At 37.8% G+C, this 13,847-nt stretch overlaps 1 protein-coding gene across 2 annotated transcripts in view; it reads right to left on the bottom strand.

The window, feature by feature from the left end:
• Positions 1-13,847, bottom strand: part of KCTD8 (potassium channel tetramerization domain containing 8) — a 249,946-nt gene that overhangs the window by 48,185 nt on the left and 187,914 nt on the right. The window lies entirely within an intron of this gene.

Here is a 13,847-nt window from a genome sequence, read left to right as displayed (position 1 = left end):
ACAATGATATCCTGTATCGGTCAAGGTCATGGCGGGAAACAGACCACTCACAGATGCAGATGGAGTAGAAGTTAATGAAGGAACTACTGACAAAGGGTGAGTGGCAAAAGAAACCCAAAAAGAGATGCGGAAACACTATAGGACTAGGTATAGAGGGGAATCTTTACTGTGACTCCAAAACTGAAGGGCAAAAGGAGAGTACAGCTACCCCAACCTGGAAAGTGTGTTTGCAACTGAGGGGAAGAGCTGCCCAACAGGGGCTCAGGCCCCAGGTCCAGGAAAGCAGCCACTGCCCATCTTCAGTCATGAGAGAGGGAGTGGGGCAGGGGAGGGCTGGGGAGGAATCAATACACTGACCTCATTCTTCTCCTGTCCTCCTGCCTAATCTACAGTGCCTCCCACTGCCTGGACCTAGCAGAAGCTAGAGTACAAGGGAGCATAACTGATGTCGTACAGAAAGGTCAGTCTCCTCGAGTCTGGAGGGTGAGGTACAGGAAGGAGTCCAGGTTAGTTCCATGGTTTCTGGCCACCCAGTGGACAGTGGTTGTGGAACTCACTCAGAAAGGAATGTAGGAGAGAAAGATGAGATTTTTGATGTATATATAAAAGATGTACCAAAAAGTCATGTTTTGAAACCAAGTGCATCACTCTAAAACCCCAATTTCATTTCCGCCCATCCCTATTAGGATTTTAACAAATGTGAGTTGACTGTATTTAATTCTTACATATGTAAACATATACAATATTGAAGCTATATTTACAAAAAGAAAAAAAAAGCAATTACTCTTCTTTACCTGGGATATTGTGTTTACATTTGCCTGAAATGCACACACTGATACACATTGGTATATATGCATGCTTACATGGAGTAGAAAGGGCCAGATCCTTTGTAAGATATTGACAAAACAAAATAAAACAAAGAAAAATGAAAATACCACTAAATAGCTATGGTGGAGTGTGCACCTTTCTTCATCACACCACTTGTTTCTATAATGGGGGAAGAATTTCCACTGCACTCCTAAGAGGAACCGTATAGGAGGAATCCTTTATGTCTCTGTCTTCATGCCTTCTCATTCCTCCACAGGGAATGAGCAGTGCCATCAGACAGGTGAAAGTTTCTAGAGGCTATCTCCCACTTCCCCTCTCTCTTCCCATGTCCTTCTGCAAGATACACAAGAATTCTTGTTCCTTTATGGGTTGAGTTTATTAAAAACAGACTGACTCTACAGTTTGCTATTTGGGAGGTGGGAGTGGGTTGGATGGGATAGAGTGGCCTGTAGTTATAGGTGAGTAGAAGTTAATTCATGGAACACTATTAGGAAGACCAATTGTGACCTAGATGCAAACTGTATTCTCCAAATCAGATTGACCGACAGGAAAGGAAGCATTCTCATCTCCATCTGTCTAACTTACACATCATTTCAATTAGTTTGCAACTTGGGAGGAGAAGAAAAGAATGTTCGTTATTATTCCACCCTGAAAAGAAGTCCAGCAATCACTATCTTGAAAATGAAATAATATAGGAAATCTCTTTTTCCCGATTCTCTATTTACCCCTGAGCATATGCACATTTTATAAGACCTCTAATTTGCCCACTCGGTATAAGTAGGTACATCATAAGAGTGAGATGACTCATTAAATAAACCCCAGGTGTTGGAGCAGAGAAACACTGCTGAGAGATTATGCAGAAACCAATGAAACAGATGAGGTCCAAATTTCCCAGTTTTCAGTCATGTGTATATTACACTCAGATCTGCTCCTGCCACCACTCCCTGTCCAAACATTCTATTCAAACCAACACTAAGAAATAAAGAAAAACAAACAAAACAGAAACCCTCCAATCCCTTCCCTTGCTCTCAAGATGAGTTGTGAAATCTCTGACAGGATCAGAGCTCTGGCCTTTCCTCCCACTCAGGACTTATCCTGGACTGCAATCTCTCCCACTTTCTATGTTCTGTATTCCTCAAAACCAGTATTCTCCGTCCTGTCACAGAACCTTCGTAAATGCTGCGAGCACTACTATGAATGTTTTTCCACCCTTTGTCCTAGTTAACTGCTACTCATGATTGCTATTTAAGTTTAAGCTTCTGTTCTTCAGGGAATCTTTCTTGACTTTCTAGCTTAGGTTATTGATACTGTTACTTGCTGTTATTGTTTCAGCTTTCTCTCTCTCTCTCTCTCTCTCTCTCTCTCTCTCTCTCTCTCTCTCTCTCTCTCTCTCTTTCTCTCTCTCTCTCTCCCAGTTGTGATGCTTCATTTATTGATGGGATTATTTAACTAATAGCTATTTCAAACCAGACCAAATCTTCATAAAGATGAAGACCATGTATAATTTTGTTCACCTATTATTTACAGTAGTCTAGTAGAGTCTTAATAATTATCTGTTGAATTAATAACTAAAAGGGTAAAATCAAATTAATAAAAAATGTAGTCACTCACATACTACTATACCATATGTATACATGCAGAAATGTTGATATAATTTATTTTCTGGGTCTTAGTATATAAGATCTTAGTGTATTCAAAGGAAACATCCCATATTGAAAAATAAATTAAGGACAACATTAGAGTCTAGTAGTTTTTGTGTTTCTCAAAACAAATAAAGTTCGATCAAAATGGCAGTGTGAGGTGAGCCTCTGTAAAGCTCCCCTGGAATTTACAACTAATCAAACAACAATAACTACACAAAGGACTCCCTGCACAGCAGACAGGCAAGACGAAGAGGCCCACTACTGAATTCACCTCAAGGTGGGCGAATCGGGTGAGCGGGGGAGGAGGAAAGGGAGAAGTGCAGAGACGGAGCCCCCCAAACGCAGGACACAGACCTACCTAAGTGCTCCGAGCTCGCTGTATCCCGGAACTAACACATCTGCGGGAGAGGGAAGAACTCAGACTGCTAGGGCTCTGCTTAGGGCTGACAGGGCAGCATATAACATGGCTGAACCCAATGCTCAGGGCAGAGACCTCGGAGAAAAGACTAAGGGAAGAAGGCTGAAAATGGTGGTTTAAGCCCTCACTGCCGAGCAGAGAACGGAAGCCTTAGGCACTGAGATTAGCCGCCGCCTCCCTACCCTCCCAGAGCTCGCCCCGCTCCCACCTGCCCAGTGCTAGAAGAGGAACAGTAGTGGTATCAGATCAAAAGAACAGAATATTTGCTGTTCTGAGAACTGTGCAGTGCAGACACAGATTCGCAGCCCAACTAGTTCTGGCAAAGGGGAGGGAGCTGTGGAAGCAGGACCGGCTATAGTGGTGGTCACTGCCATTGTTCTGGGCCACCCCTCACAACTCACTCTGCCCTTGGCCCACCTATCTGGCCATATCTCTGCAGGAGTAAACAGAACTACAGAAACATACAGGCTCTGAATCTAGTGCAGGAAGAGCTTTGGAACTTCAAAAGCTCTCCACATACCCACACGAACACTGTGCCCTGCGACGCAGGTGAACTGTTAACAGAGGAGAAGCCCATCTCCCAGGGAATTCCCCCATTGTGTGAGAAGCAGGAATAGTGCAGAGAAAACAGCACTACAGTGTGAGAGAAAAGAAAGGCTGCAATCAGAGAGAAAATAAAACATTCTACCAACACCTACTAGAAAACAAAACAAAACAAAAAGACTTCTTCCTATCAAGCTATTGCAGAACCTACTCTGTTAGATGTCTAGGAAGAGAAATAATAAATCAGCAATTGCCATGAATAACCAAGGCAACAAGACAGCTCAGAAAGAAAGTGAAAAGTCTCCAGAAAAGGAACTTAAAGATATGGAAATATGTGACTTAAACAACAGAGAATTCAAGATTGCAGTTCTGAAAAAACTCAACGAAATGCAAGAAAACAGAAAGGCAGTTTAATGAACTCAGAAACACAATCAAATAACAAGATGAGCATTTTACGAAAGAGATTGAAATTTTAAAAAAGAGCCAAATAGAATTTCTGTAGATTAAGAACTCAATAGAAGAAATTAAAAATGAAATAACCAGCTTAGGTAGTAGAGTTGACCAGATGGAGGAAAGAATACGTGATATTGAACATAGAAACCTGGAAATTACACAGATGGAAGAAGAAAGAGACTTGAGACTTAAAAGAAATGAAAGAACTCTACAAGAACTTTCTGACTCCATCAGAAAGAGCAATATAATATAATAGGCATACCAGAAGAAGAAAGAGAGAAGGGAACAGAGAATATTTTCAAACAAATTGTTGATGAGAACTTCCCAAACTTGTGGACAGAACTGGATCCTCGAATCCAAGAAGCAAATAGAACACCTAATTACCTCAATCCCGACAGGCCTTCTCCAAGGCACATTGTATTGAAGCTGTCTAAAATCAATGACAAAGAAAGAAACCTCAAGGCAGCCAGGGAAAAGAAGACAGTAACCTACAAAGGAAAGCCCATTAGATTATCATCAGATTTTTCAGCTGAAACTCTACAAGCCAGGAGGGAATGGAACCACATATTCAATCTAGTGAAAGAGAGAAATTATGAGCCAAGAATAATATATTCAGCAAAGATATCCTTTAGATATGAAGGAGGAATAAAGACCTTTCCAGACGTACAGAAGCTGAGGGAATTTTCTAATACACCACCTGCACTACAAGAAATACTAAAGGAGGTTATTCAACCACCATCAACAGGGACAATTTGTGGCAACCGAAACATAAAAAGGAGGAGAATAAAGCCCTGAACCAGATATGGGAATGGAAAATGTAAGTGTGCTGAAGAAAGTGGAATACTCTAAATATCAAAGTTTCTTTTACATAAACTTACATAAACTTTCTTTTACATAAACTTAAGGGTAACCACTAAAAAAAAATAAATAAATAAATAAAAAATAAAAAAAATCCAGAACTAAAATATATACTGTAATAAAAGAAGAAACAGAGGGAAACATCATAGAATACCACCACACAGAAATAACAGACAACAACAAAAAGGCAAAGAAACAATGGAGACATAGCCTTACCAGAAAACTAAAGATAGAATGACAGGAAATCCTCACATATCAATAATCACCCTAAATGTAAATGGACTGTACTCACCAATAAAAAGTCACAGAGTAACAGATTGGATCAAAACACTAAATCCAATCATATGCTGTCTCCAAGAGACACATCTCAGCTACAAGGACAAGCATAGACTCAAAGTGAAAGGATGGAAATTGACACTCCAAGCAAATGGAACCCAGAGAAAATCAGGTGTAGCCATACTGATATCAGATGAAACAGACTTCAGGGTGGAAAAGGTAACAAGAGACGAAAATAGACATTTCATAATGGTAAAGGGGACTATACAACAAGAAGACATAACAGTCATCAATATTTATGACCCCAATCAGGGAGCACCAAAATATACCAAGCAACTACTAACAGAACTAAAGGGAGAAATTGACCAAAACACAATTATATTAGGGGACTTAAATACATCATTGACAGCTATGGATAGATCATCCAAACAGAAAATAAATAACGAAACAACAGTCCTAAATGACACATTAGATGAAATGGACATCATTGACATATATAGAGCACTTCAACCTAAAACATCAGACTATACATTCTTTTCGAGTGTACATGGATCATTCTCAAGGATAGACCATATATTGGGACATAAAAGCAGCTTCAGCAAATTTAAGAAGATTGAAATCATACCAAGCATATTCTCTGATCACAGGCTTTGGATATCAACTGCGAAAAGAAAGCAGGAAAAAACACAAATACATCGAGATTAAACAACATACTTTTAAAGAATGACGGGGTGAAAGAAGATATTACAGGAGAGATCAAAAGATACATAGAAACAAATGACAATGAAAATACATCCTACCAAAATTTTTTGGACGCATCGAAAGCAGTTTTAAGAGGGAAATTTATATCATTACAGGCCTATTTCAAGAAATAAGAAACATCCCAAATAAATAACATCATGTTACACCTTAAAGAACTAGAAAAAGAAGAACAAGTGAAACCCAAGGTAAGCAGAAGAAAGGAAATAACAAAAATCAGAGCAGAAATAAATGAAATAGAGAATAAAAAGACAATAAAAAAAATAATGTGACACAGAGCTGGTTCTTTGAAAAGATTAACAAAATTGACAAACCCTTGGCTAGACTCACTAAGATAAAAAGAGAGAAGACACTAATTAATAAAATCAGAAATGAAAAAGGGGAAGTTATCACGGACACCACAGAAATACAAAGGATCATCCACGAATACTATGAAGGACCTTATGCCACCAAATTCAATAACCTAGAAGAAATGGACAAGTTCTTAGAAACATATAGCCTTCCAAAGCTGAACCACATTGAAAAATCTAAACAGACCAATCACCAGTAACAAAATTGAATCAGTCATCCAAAACCTTCCCAAAAGCGGGCTCCCCGACAAGTACCATATGATCTCACTTATATGTTTAATCTAAAGAAAAGAATAAGTGAATGAACTAATCAGAAACAGTTCTGGGGACACAAAGAAAAAAACGAGAGTTGTTAGATGGGCGGGGGGGGGGGGGTGGGGATAAGGGGAAAGGTGAAGGGATTAGGAAGCAGCTGGTAACCACAAGATGGCCTCAGGGTTTTTTGAAAATTAATTTGGGGAATGTATTCAATAATGTTGTAAAGATTTTGTTGGGTATCCGATGGATATGCGTCCTATTTGGGAGACCACCTCAGGGATACTGTTGCCTGATCATGGCATTGTACACCAGAAGCTAAACATTAATGAATGCCAACTATAATTTTATATATATAATGTGATGGCTCGGTGCGAGGTCGGAGGGATAGTAGATGGGGGGAGGGGAGTTCACAGTGTGAGGGATATAAATGATGAACGTCTAAGTATTACCTTGTTTTGTACACCTGAAACTAATAAATTAAAATAAAAAAAAAAAAAAAAAATGAAACCTTCCCAAAAGCAAACGTCCAGGACCAGACGGCTTAACTAGTGAATTTTACCAAGCCTTCAAAGAGGATCTAATAACAATCATGCTCAAACTCTTCCAAAAAATTGAAAAAGAGACAGTACACCCTAACTCATTTTATGAGGTCAACATTACCCTGATATCAAAACCTGGTAAGGACAACACAAAAAAAGAAAAATACAGACCAATATCTCTGATGAATACTGATGCAAAAATACTAAACAAAATTTTAGCAAATCAAATACAACAATGCATTGAAAAGATTATTCATCACGACCAAGTGGAATTCATCCCTGGGGCACAAGGATGGTTCAACATCCACAAATCCATCATTGTGATACATCACATAAAGAAAATAAAGGACAAAAATCATATGATTATATCAATTGATGCAGAAAAAGCATCTGACAAGATACAACATCCATTTATGATTAAAGCACTTAATAAAATAGGTATAGAAGAAAAATACCTTAACATAATAAAGGTCATATATGACAAGCCCTCAGCTAATCTCATAATTAATGGTGAATAACTGAAGCCCTTTTCTCTACGTTCAGGAACATGACAGGGCTGTCTCCTATCACCTCTGCTTTTCAACATAGTGTTGGAAGTGCTCTCCAGAACAATCAGGCAAGAGAAAAAAAGAAAAAAGGCATTCAAATTGGTAATGAAGAAGTTAAATTATCAGTCTTTGCAGATGACATGATGCTATATATAGAAAACCCTAAAGATTCCACCAAAAAGCTATTAGAAACAATCAACGAATACAGTAAAGTTGCCAGCTACAAAATCAATGTACAAAAGTCCATTGCATTTCTGTATATTAACAATGAAATCTCAGAAAAAAAATAAAAACAACAATTCCTTTTGTTATTGCAGCAAAAGAATAAAATACTAGGAATAAACTTACCCAGGGATGTGAAGGACCTATATGCTGAAAATTATAAGACATTTTTGAAAGAAATTGAAGAAGACACAAAGAAATGGAAAGACATTCCGTGCTCATGGATTGGAAGAATCAACATAGTTAAAATGGTCCTATTACCCAAAGCAATATACAGATTTAATGCAATTCCCATCAAAATCCCCATGGCATTTTTTAAAGAAATAGAACAAAAAATCATCAGATTTGTTTGGAACCACAAAAGTTCCTGAATAGCCAAAGCAATCTTAAGAAAAAAGAACAATACTGGAGGTATCACACTCCCTGACTTTAGCTTGTACTACAGGGCTACAATAATCAAAACAGCATTGGTATTGGCAGAAAAACAGACACATAGATCAATGAAATAGAATGGAGAACCGACAAATAAAACCACATAAATATGGACAGATGATTTTTGACAAAGAAGCTAAAAACCTACAATGGAGGAAAGACAGCCTCTTAAATAAATGGTGCTGGGAGAATTGGATAGCCATGTGCAAAAGAATAAAACTGGACTGCTGTCTCCATGTACCACAATTTATTCAAAATGGATCAAAGACTTAAGCATAAGACCTCACACAATAAACTGCATAGAAGAAAACATAGGTACTAAACTTATGGATCTTGGGTTCAAAGAGCATTTTATGAATTTGACTCCGAAGGCAATGGAAGTAAAAGCTAAAATAAACCAATGGGCCTATATGAAACTTAAAAGCTTCTGCACAGCAAAAGAAACCATCGACAAAATAAAGGCAACCCACTGAATGGGAGAAGTTTTTTGCAAAGAGTGCCTCCGATAGGGGCTAATATCCAAAATATAAAAGGAACTCGTGAAACTCAACAACAAAAAAACAAACAACCCAATTGAAAAATGGGCAGAGGACCTGAAGAGACATTTCTCCAAAGAGGACATACAAATGCCAAATAGACATATGAAAGAATGCTCAACATCATTAATCATCAGAGAAATGCAAATAAAAACCACAATGAGACATCACCTCACCCCAGAATGGCTATCATAAACAAGACAAATAGTAACAAGTGTTGGAGAGGCTGTGGAGAAAAAGGAACCCTCACACACTGTTGGTGGGAATGCAGACTGGTGCAGCCATTTTGGAAGGCAGTGTGGAGGTTCCTCAAAAAATTATGAATAGAATTACCATATGACCCATCAATCCCTCTCCTGGGTATCTACCCAAAAAATCTGAAAACATTTATCCATGAAGACACATGTGCTCCAATGTTCATTGCAGCTTTGTTTATGGTGGCCAAGACATGGAAATAACTAAAATGTCCTTCGACAGATGAATGGATAAAGAAGTTGTGGTATATATACACAATGGAATACAATTCGGCAGTAAAAAAAGATGATATAGGAACATTTGTGACAACATGGATGGATGTTGAGAGTATAATGCTAAGCTAAATAAGTCAGACAGAAAAAGCAGAGAACAATATGGTTTCACTGATATGTGATATATAAACCAAAAACAACAAAAAACAAGACAAACAAATAAGAAACAAAAACTGATAGACACAGACAATAGTTTAATGGCTAACAGAGGGTAAGTGGGTGGGGGGTGGGAGATGAGGGTAAGAGGGATCAAATATATGGTGATGGAAGGAGAACTGACTCTGGGTGGTGAACACACAATGGGATTTATAGATGATGTAATACAGAATTGTACACCTGAAATCTATGTAATTTTACTAACAATTGTCACCCCAATAAATTTTTAAAAAGTTCATTTCATTTTAGTACCATAAAGATCTAAAAAATCACGTGTGCTGTGGTACAATGAAGTTTTCTTTACATTCAAAAGATTATCTTATTTTTAAAATCTATATAATCCATTTATATTTTAGCACCATTACATATATTAACTATGAAGACAATCCAATGAATTTTCCAAAATTGTATATTAATTCCAGAACTAATGCTGCATATCAACAGTATATTAGCTCTGATTTATAAAATAAAATCATAAGATACTGGGAAATAGAATAGGAAAAGCAAGCAGATTACTTTGTGGGGAAAAAAAAATAGAGCATTTGGGTTTTAGGTCATTCCAGAAATTGCTAATCATGTGCAACAGTAAATTTAAATGACCCATAAATGAGGGAAACACTGCCTGCTCTATCTTCTTCACAAGAGGAAAATTACATAAAATAGTGTGGTTTCATCTCTTGGTGAAATCTAAAGCCCAGTTCAAATCTCGAAGAATCACAGGCAATCCCTAGGCTGTGAAATTTCTGCGAGGACTTTGATATTATTGAGAACTCTGAAGCTACATCTTACTGTTCCAATGCATAGAAGTGTTGGGATTAAGAACATCATCTCTGTATTTATAGGCGGGAGCTCCTTCACATGGGTCTTGGCTAATTTTTTGATTCCCTCACCAAAAACAAAAGCAATAAGAACAAAAGTAAACAAATGGGACTGCATCAAACTAAAAAGCTTCTGCACAGCAAAGGAAACCATCCACAAAATGAAAAGGCAACCTACTGAATGGGAGGAAATATTTGCAATTCATATCTGATAGGGCTAATATCAAAAATATATAAAGAACTCATACAAATCAACAGCAAAAAAAAAAAACAATCAGATTAAAAAAAAAAAAAAACGGGCAGAAGATCTGAATAGGTATTTTTCCAAAGAAGACATACACATGGCCACAGGTACACGAAAAGATGCTCAGCATCATTTACCATCAGGGAACTAAACGCAAATCATAATCACAAGATACCACCTCACACCTATTAGAATGGCTATTATCAAAAAGACAAGACATAAGTTTTGGCAAGGATGTGGAGAAAAGGGAACCCTTGTGCACTGGTGGTGGGAATTAAATTGGTATAATCACTGTGCTTTCCACTAGTATGGGAGTGCCTCAAATAATTAAAAATAGAACTACCATATGATCCAGCAACTCCTCTTCTGAGTATTGATGTGAAGAAAATGAAAACACTAACTTGAAAAGATATATGCACTCTCATGTTCATTGCAACATTATTTACAATAGCCGAGATATGAAAATATCCTAAGTGTCCATTGATGGATGAAATGATAAAAAAATTGTGGTACATATACATGATGGAATCTTAATCAGCCACGAAAAGAATGAAATCTTGCTCTTTGCAATGACATGGACGGACCTCGAGGGCATTATGCTAAGTGAAGTAAGTCAGACATACAAAGACAAATACTGTATGGTCTCTCTTCTACATGGAATAAAACAAAACAAAACAAAACAAAAAAACAACAACCAAACTCATAGATACAGAGAACAGACTGGTGGTTACCAGAGGCCAATGGGGTGGTGGGCAAGATAAATGGGTGAACTAAATTTCTTTTCTTTTTTTTTTTTTTTTTAGTTTAAATAAATGGAAATTTTAAAAAGATATGCTTGAAATTTTAGAGTCTCATTAGGGAACTTACATACTACTTTCTGTAACCATCCATTGGTACTCAATCTTTCAGCTAACATGTGTTTACTAAGCAGCTACCGTGTTCCCAGCAGTGTGTTTAACTGATTCACCTTCTGCGAATATGTGAACAGCAATTACTTACATATGAGAAAGGAAAAATGGAGCCAGATGGCTGGTCTCAAATTCCAGCTTCATTACTTACTGGCTGCACAACCTGAGGCAAGTCACTTAACCGCTCCTTGCCCATTTCCTCAATAATGTGAAGGCAAGAATGTGAGGGCTATGTCACATAGTGTTACCATGCAGATGAAATGAGGTAACTTATAGAAAATCTGAATAACAGTGCCCACCATAGCAATTATTGGTGAGACTGGTGCTCAGTAAGAATTCACTGATTTATAGCTTTCTTATATTGGATAGTGTAGGTGGTAGCAGTTCATTAATCTGTTCACCACATGATTCTGAAGTCTTTTGGGTGTAAAAAAAAAAATCCTCTGTCCATTCAACATTTCAGGGATATTTTATCAAGGGGAATAAAACTTTGCCAATTGAAATATAACTGGAAAACATTTATCATTTTTAACTTACTACTTATCTATACTGTCTTTTAAAATTAAATTTATTGAGTAACATTGGTTAATAACATTACATAAGTTTCAGGTGCAAATTCTATAATACATCATCTGTATATTCCATTTTGTGTTCACCACCCAAAGTTGAGTCTCCTTCTGCCACCATGTATTTGACCCTCTTTACCCTATTCATCCCCCTCTTCCTCTCTGGTAACCACCATGTTGTTGTCTGCATCTATGAGTTTGTTTGTTTGTTTTATTTCTTCATTTGTTGCTATCTGTTTTATGCCCCATATATGAGTGAAATCATATGGTTCTTGTACTTTTCCATCTGACTTATTTCACTTAGCATTATACTCTCAAGATCCATCCACATTGTCACAAATGGCAATATTTTATCTTTCTTTTCATGGCTGCAATCCCCCTTATAGGTATCCACCCCAAATTTTTGAAAACATTTATTCATAAAGAGATGTCTACCCCTATGTTCACTGCAGCAATATTCATAATAGCCAAGACATGGAAACAACCTAAGTGTCCTTTCACTGATGACTGGATGAGGAAGTTGTGCTACATATATACAATGGAATACTACTCTACTGTCTTTTTGTTTCACATTTACTTGGTGTTCTCTTCTTCCACAATAAGATGTGTGCCTGGTTCTTTTGCTTGCTTACACTTTTGTCTTTCAGACGAAGCCTCCATCTTTTCCAAAATTTTTGACCTCTAACCTTGCTACCCGGTTTCTCTTGGTCTTGAGGGTACTTCACTTTAAGATTTGGTAAACTCTCTTCTATATTTTATGCCAATTGCCTCCCCATACAGATTTAGTAATAAATAAATTAGAGATGCAATCTAATACTAACTCCTGCAGAAACCACTAGAACTTCACATAGAGACATTTATCGTGACTCCAATGCCAGTCTCCACTGTGTGAAGCAAGTTCACTTTGAAGCCCATTTAAATCAATTTGTAAAACTGCCAGAGACAGTAAGAGATGATTTACCAAAATTGAGATATAACTATTGCTTTCTTGGCAGCCATAAATGGTGTTCCTCTACCAAAATAGCAATTGAGTGAGTTTTGCATGATTTGCTTTTAAGAGACCCAGAGTCTTCATTGTTCACATTGGTTTTATCCTCTTGATGATGGTAACTCCTTTCCCTGTTCCTTTTCTTTGCAGAGATTAAAGAGAGATTGGAGTCGGTGATTGCCAGCAGCAGGTTGTGCAGCCTTACACCCGCTCTCATCACTGTCTTGCATTGCTCTCAGCAGGTTTTTCATGTATGTCTTTAACTCCACCCGTGAATAAGAATTATTATCAGCCACAGGATTTTATTCTTGTTTGTGTTCACGAATACTTTTGTAGTCCTTTCAAGGGCTGTGACAGGAATCAAGTATCTCCAGGAACCTAAAGCGAAATGCATCCCTGCAGCAGCTTCTAAAACTCTTCTAAGACTGGTATTATTATTACAATTCTAAAAATCAGCTGGCCACGGTCAAAATAATGGACTGAGGGATGTGCAGGGTCTCCTAGCCCCTTGAGGCTGTTGTTCAATTGTAATGAAATAAACAGGAATTTCTATTTTACGTAACCATCTTGTCAGAAGCCACTCAGGTGAAGACATGCAACAAGGTCTTTTCCCTCTCTTCTTTTCTCCATGATCTCAGGCAGAACCACATTTTTTTTTTCTTAAGGGGAACAAGACTTTATTGTGGAACAGTGTGTACTTCCAGGACTTTTTTCCAAGTCAAGTTGTTGTCCTTTCAATCTTAGTTGTGGAGGGCGCAGCTCAGCTCCAGGTCCAGTTGCCGCTTCTAGTTGCAGGAGACACAGCCCACCATCCCTTGTGGGAGTTGAATCAGCAACCTTGTAGTTGAGAGCCTACTGGCCCATGTGGGAATAGAACCAGCAGCCTTCGGAGTTAGGAGCATGGAGTTCCAACCGCCTGAGCCACTGGGCCGACCCCACAATCTCTTTTGAGATCAAAACCTACACTTTCTTTTCCC

This window comes from Rhinolophus hipposideros (assembly GCF_964194185.1).
Source record: "Rhinolophus hipposideros genome assembly, chromosome: 1".
Taxonomy (NCBI): Eukaryota; Metazoa; Chordata; class Mammalia; order Chiroptera; family Rhinolophidae; genus Rhinolophus; species Rhinolophus hipposideros.
Note: the sequence above shows the minus strand (reverse complement) of the source record. Positions and strands in the feature narration are given on the sequence as shown.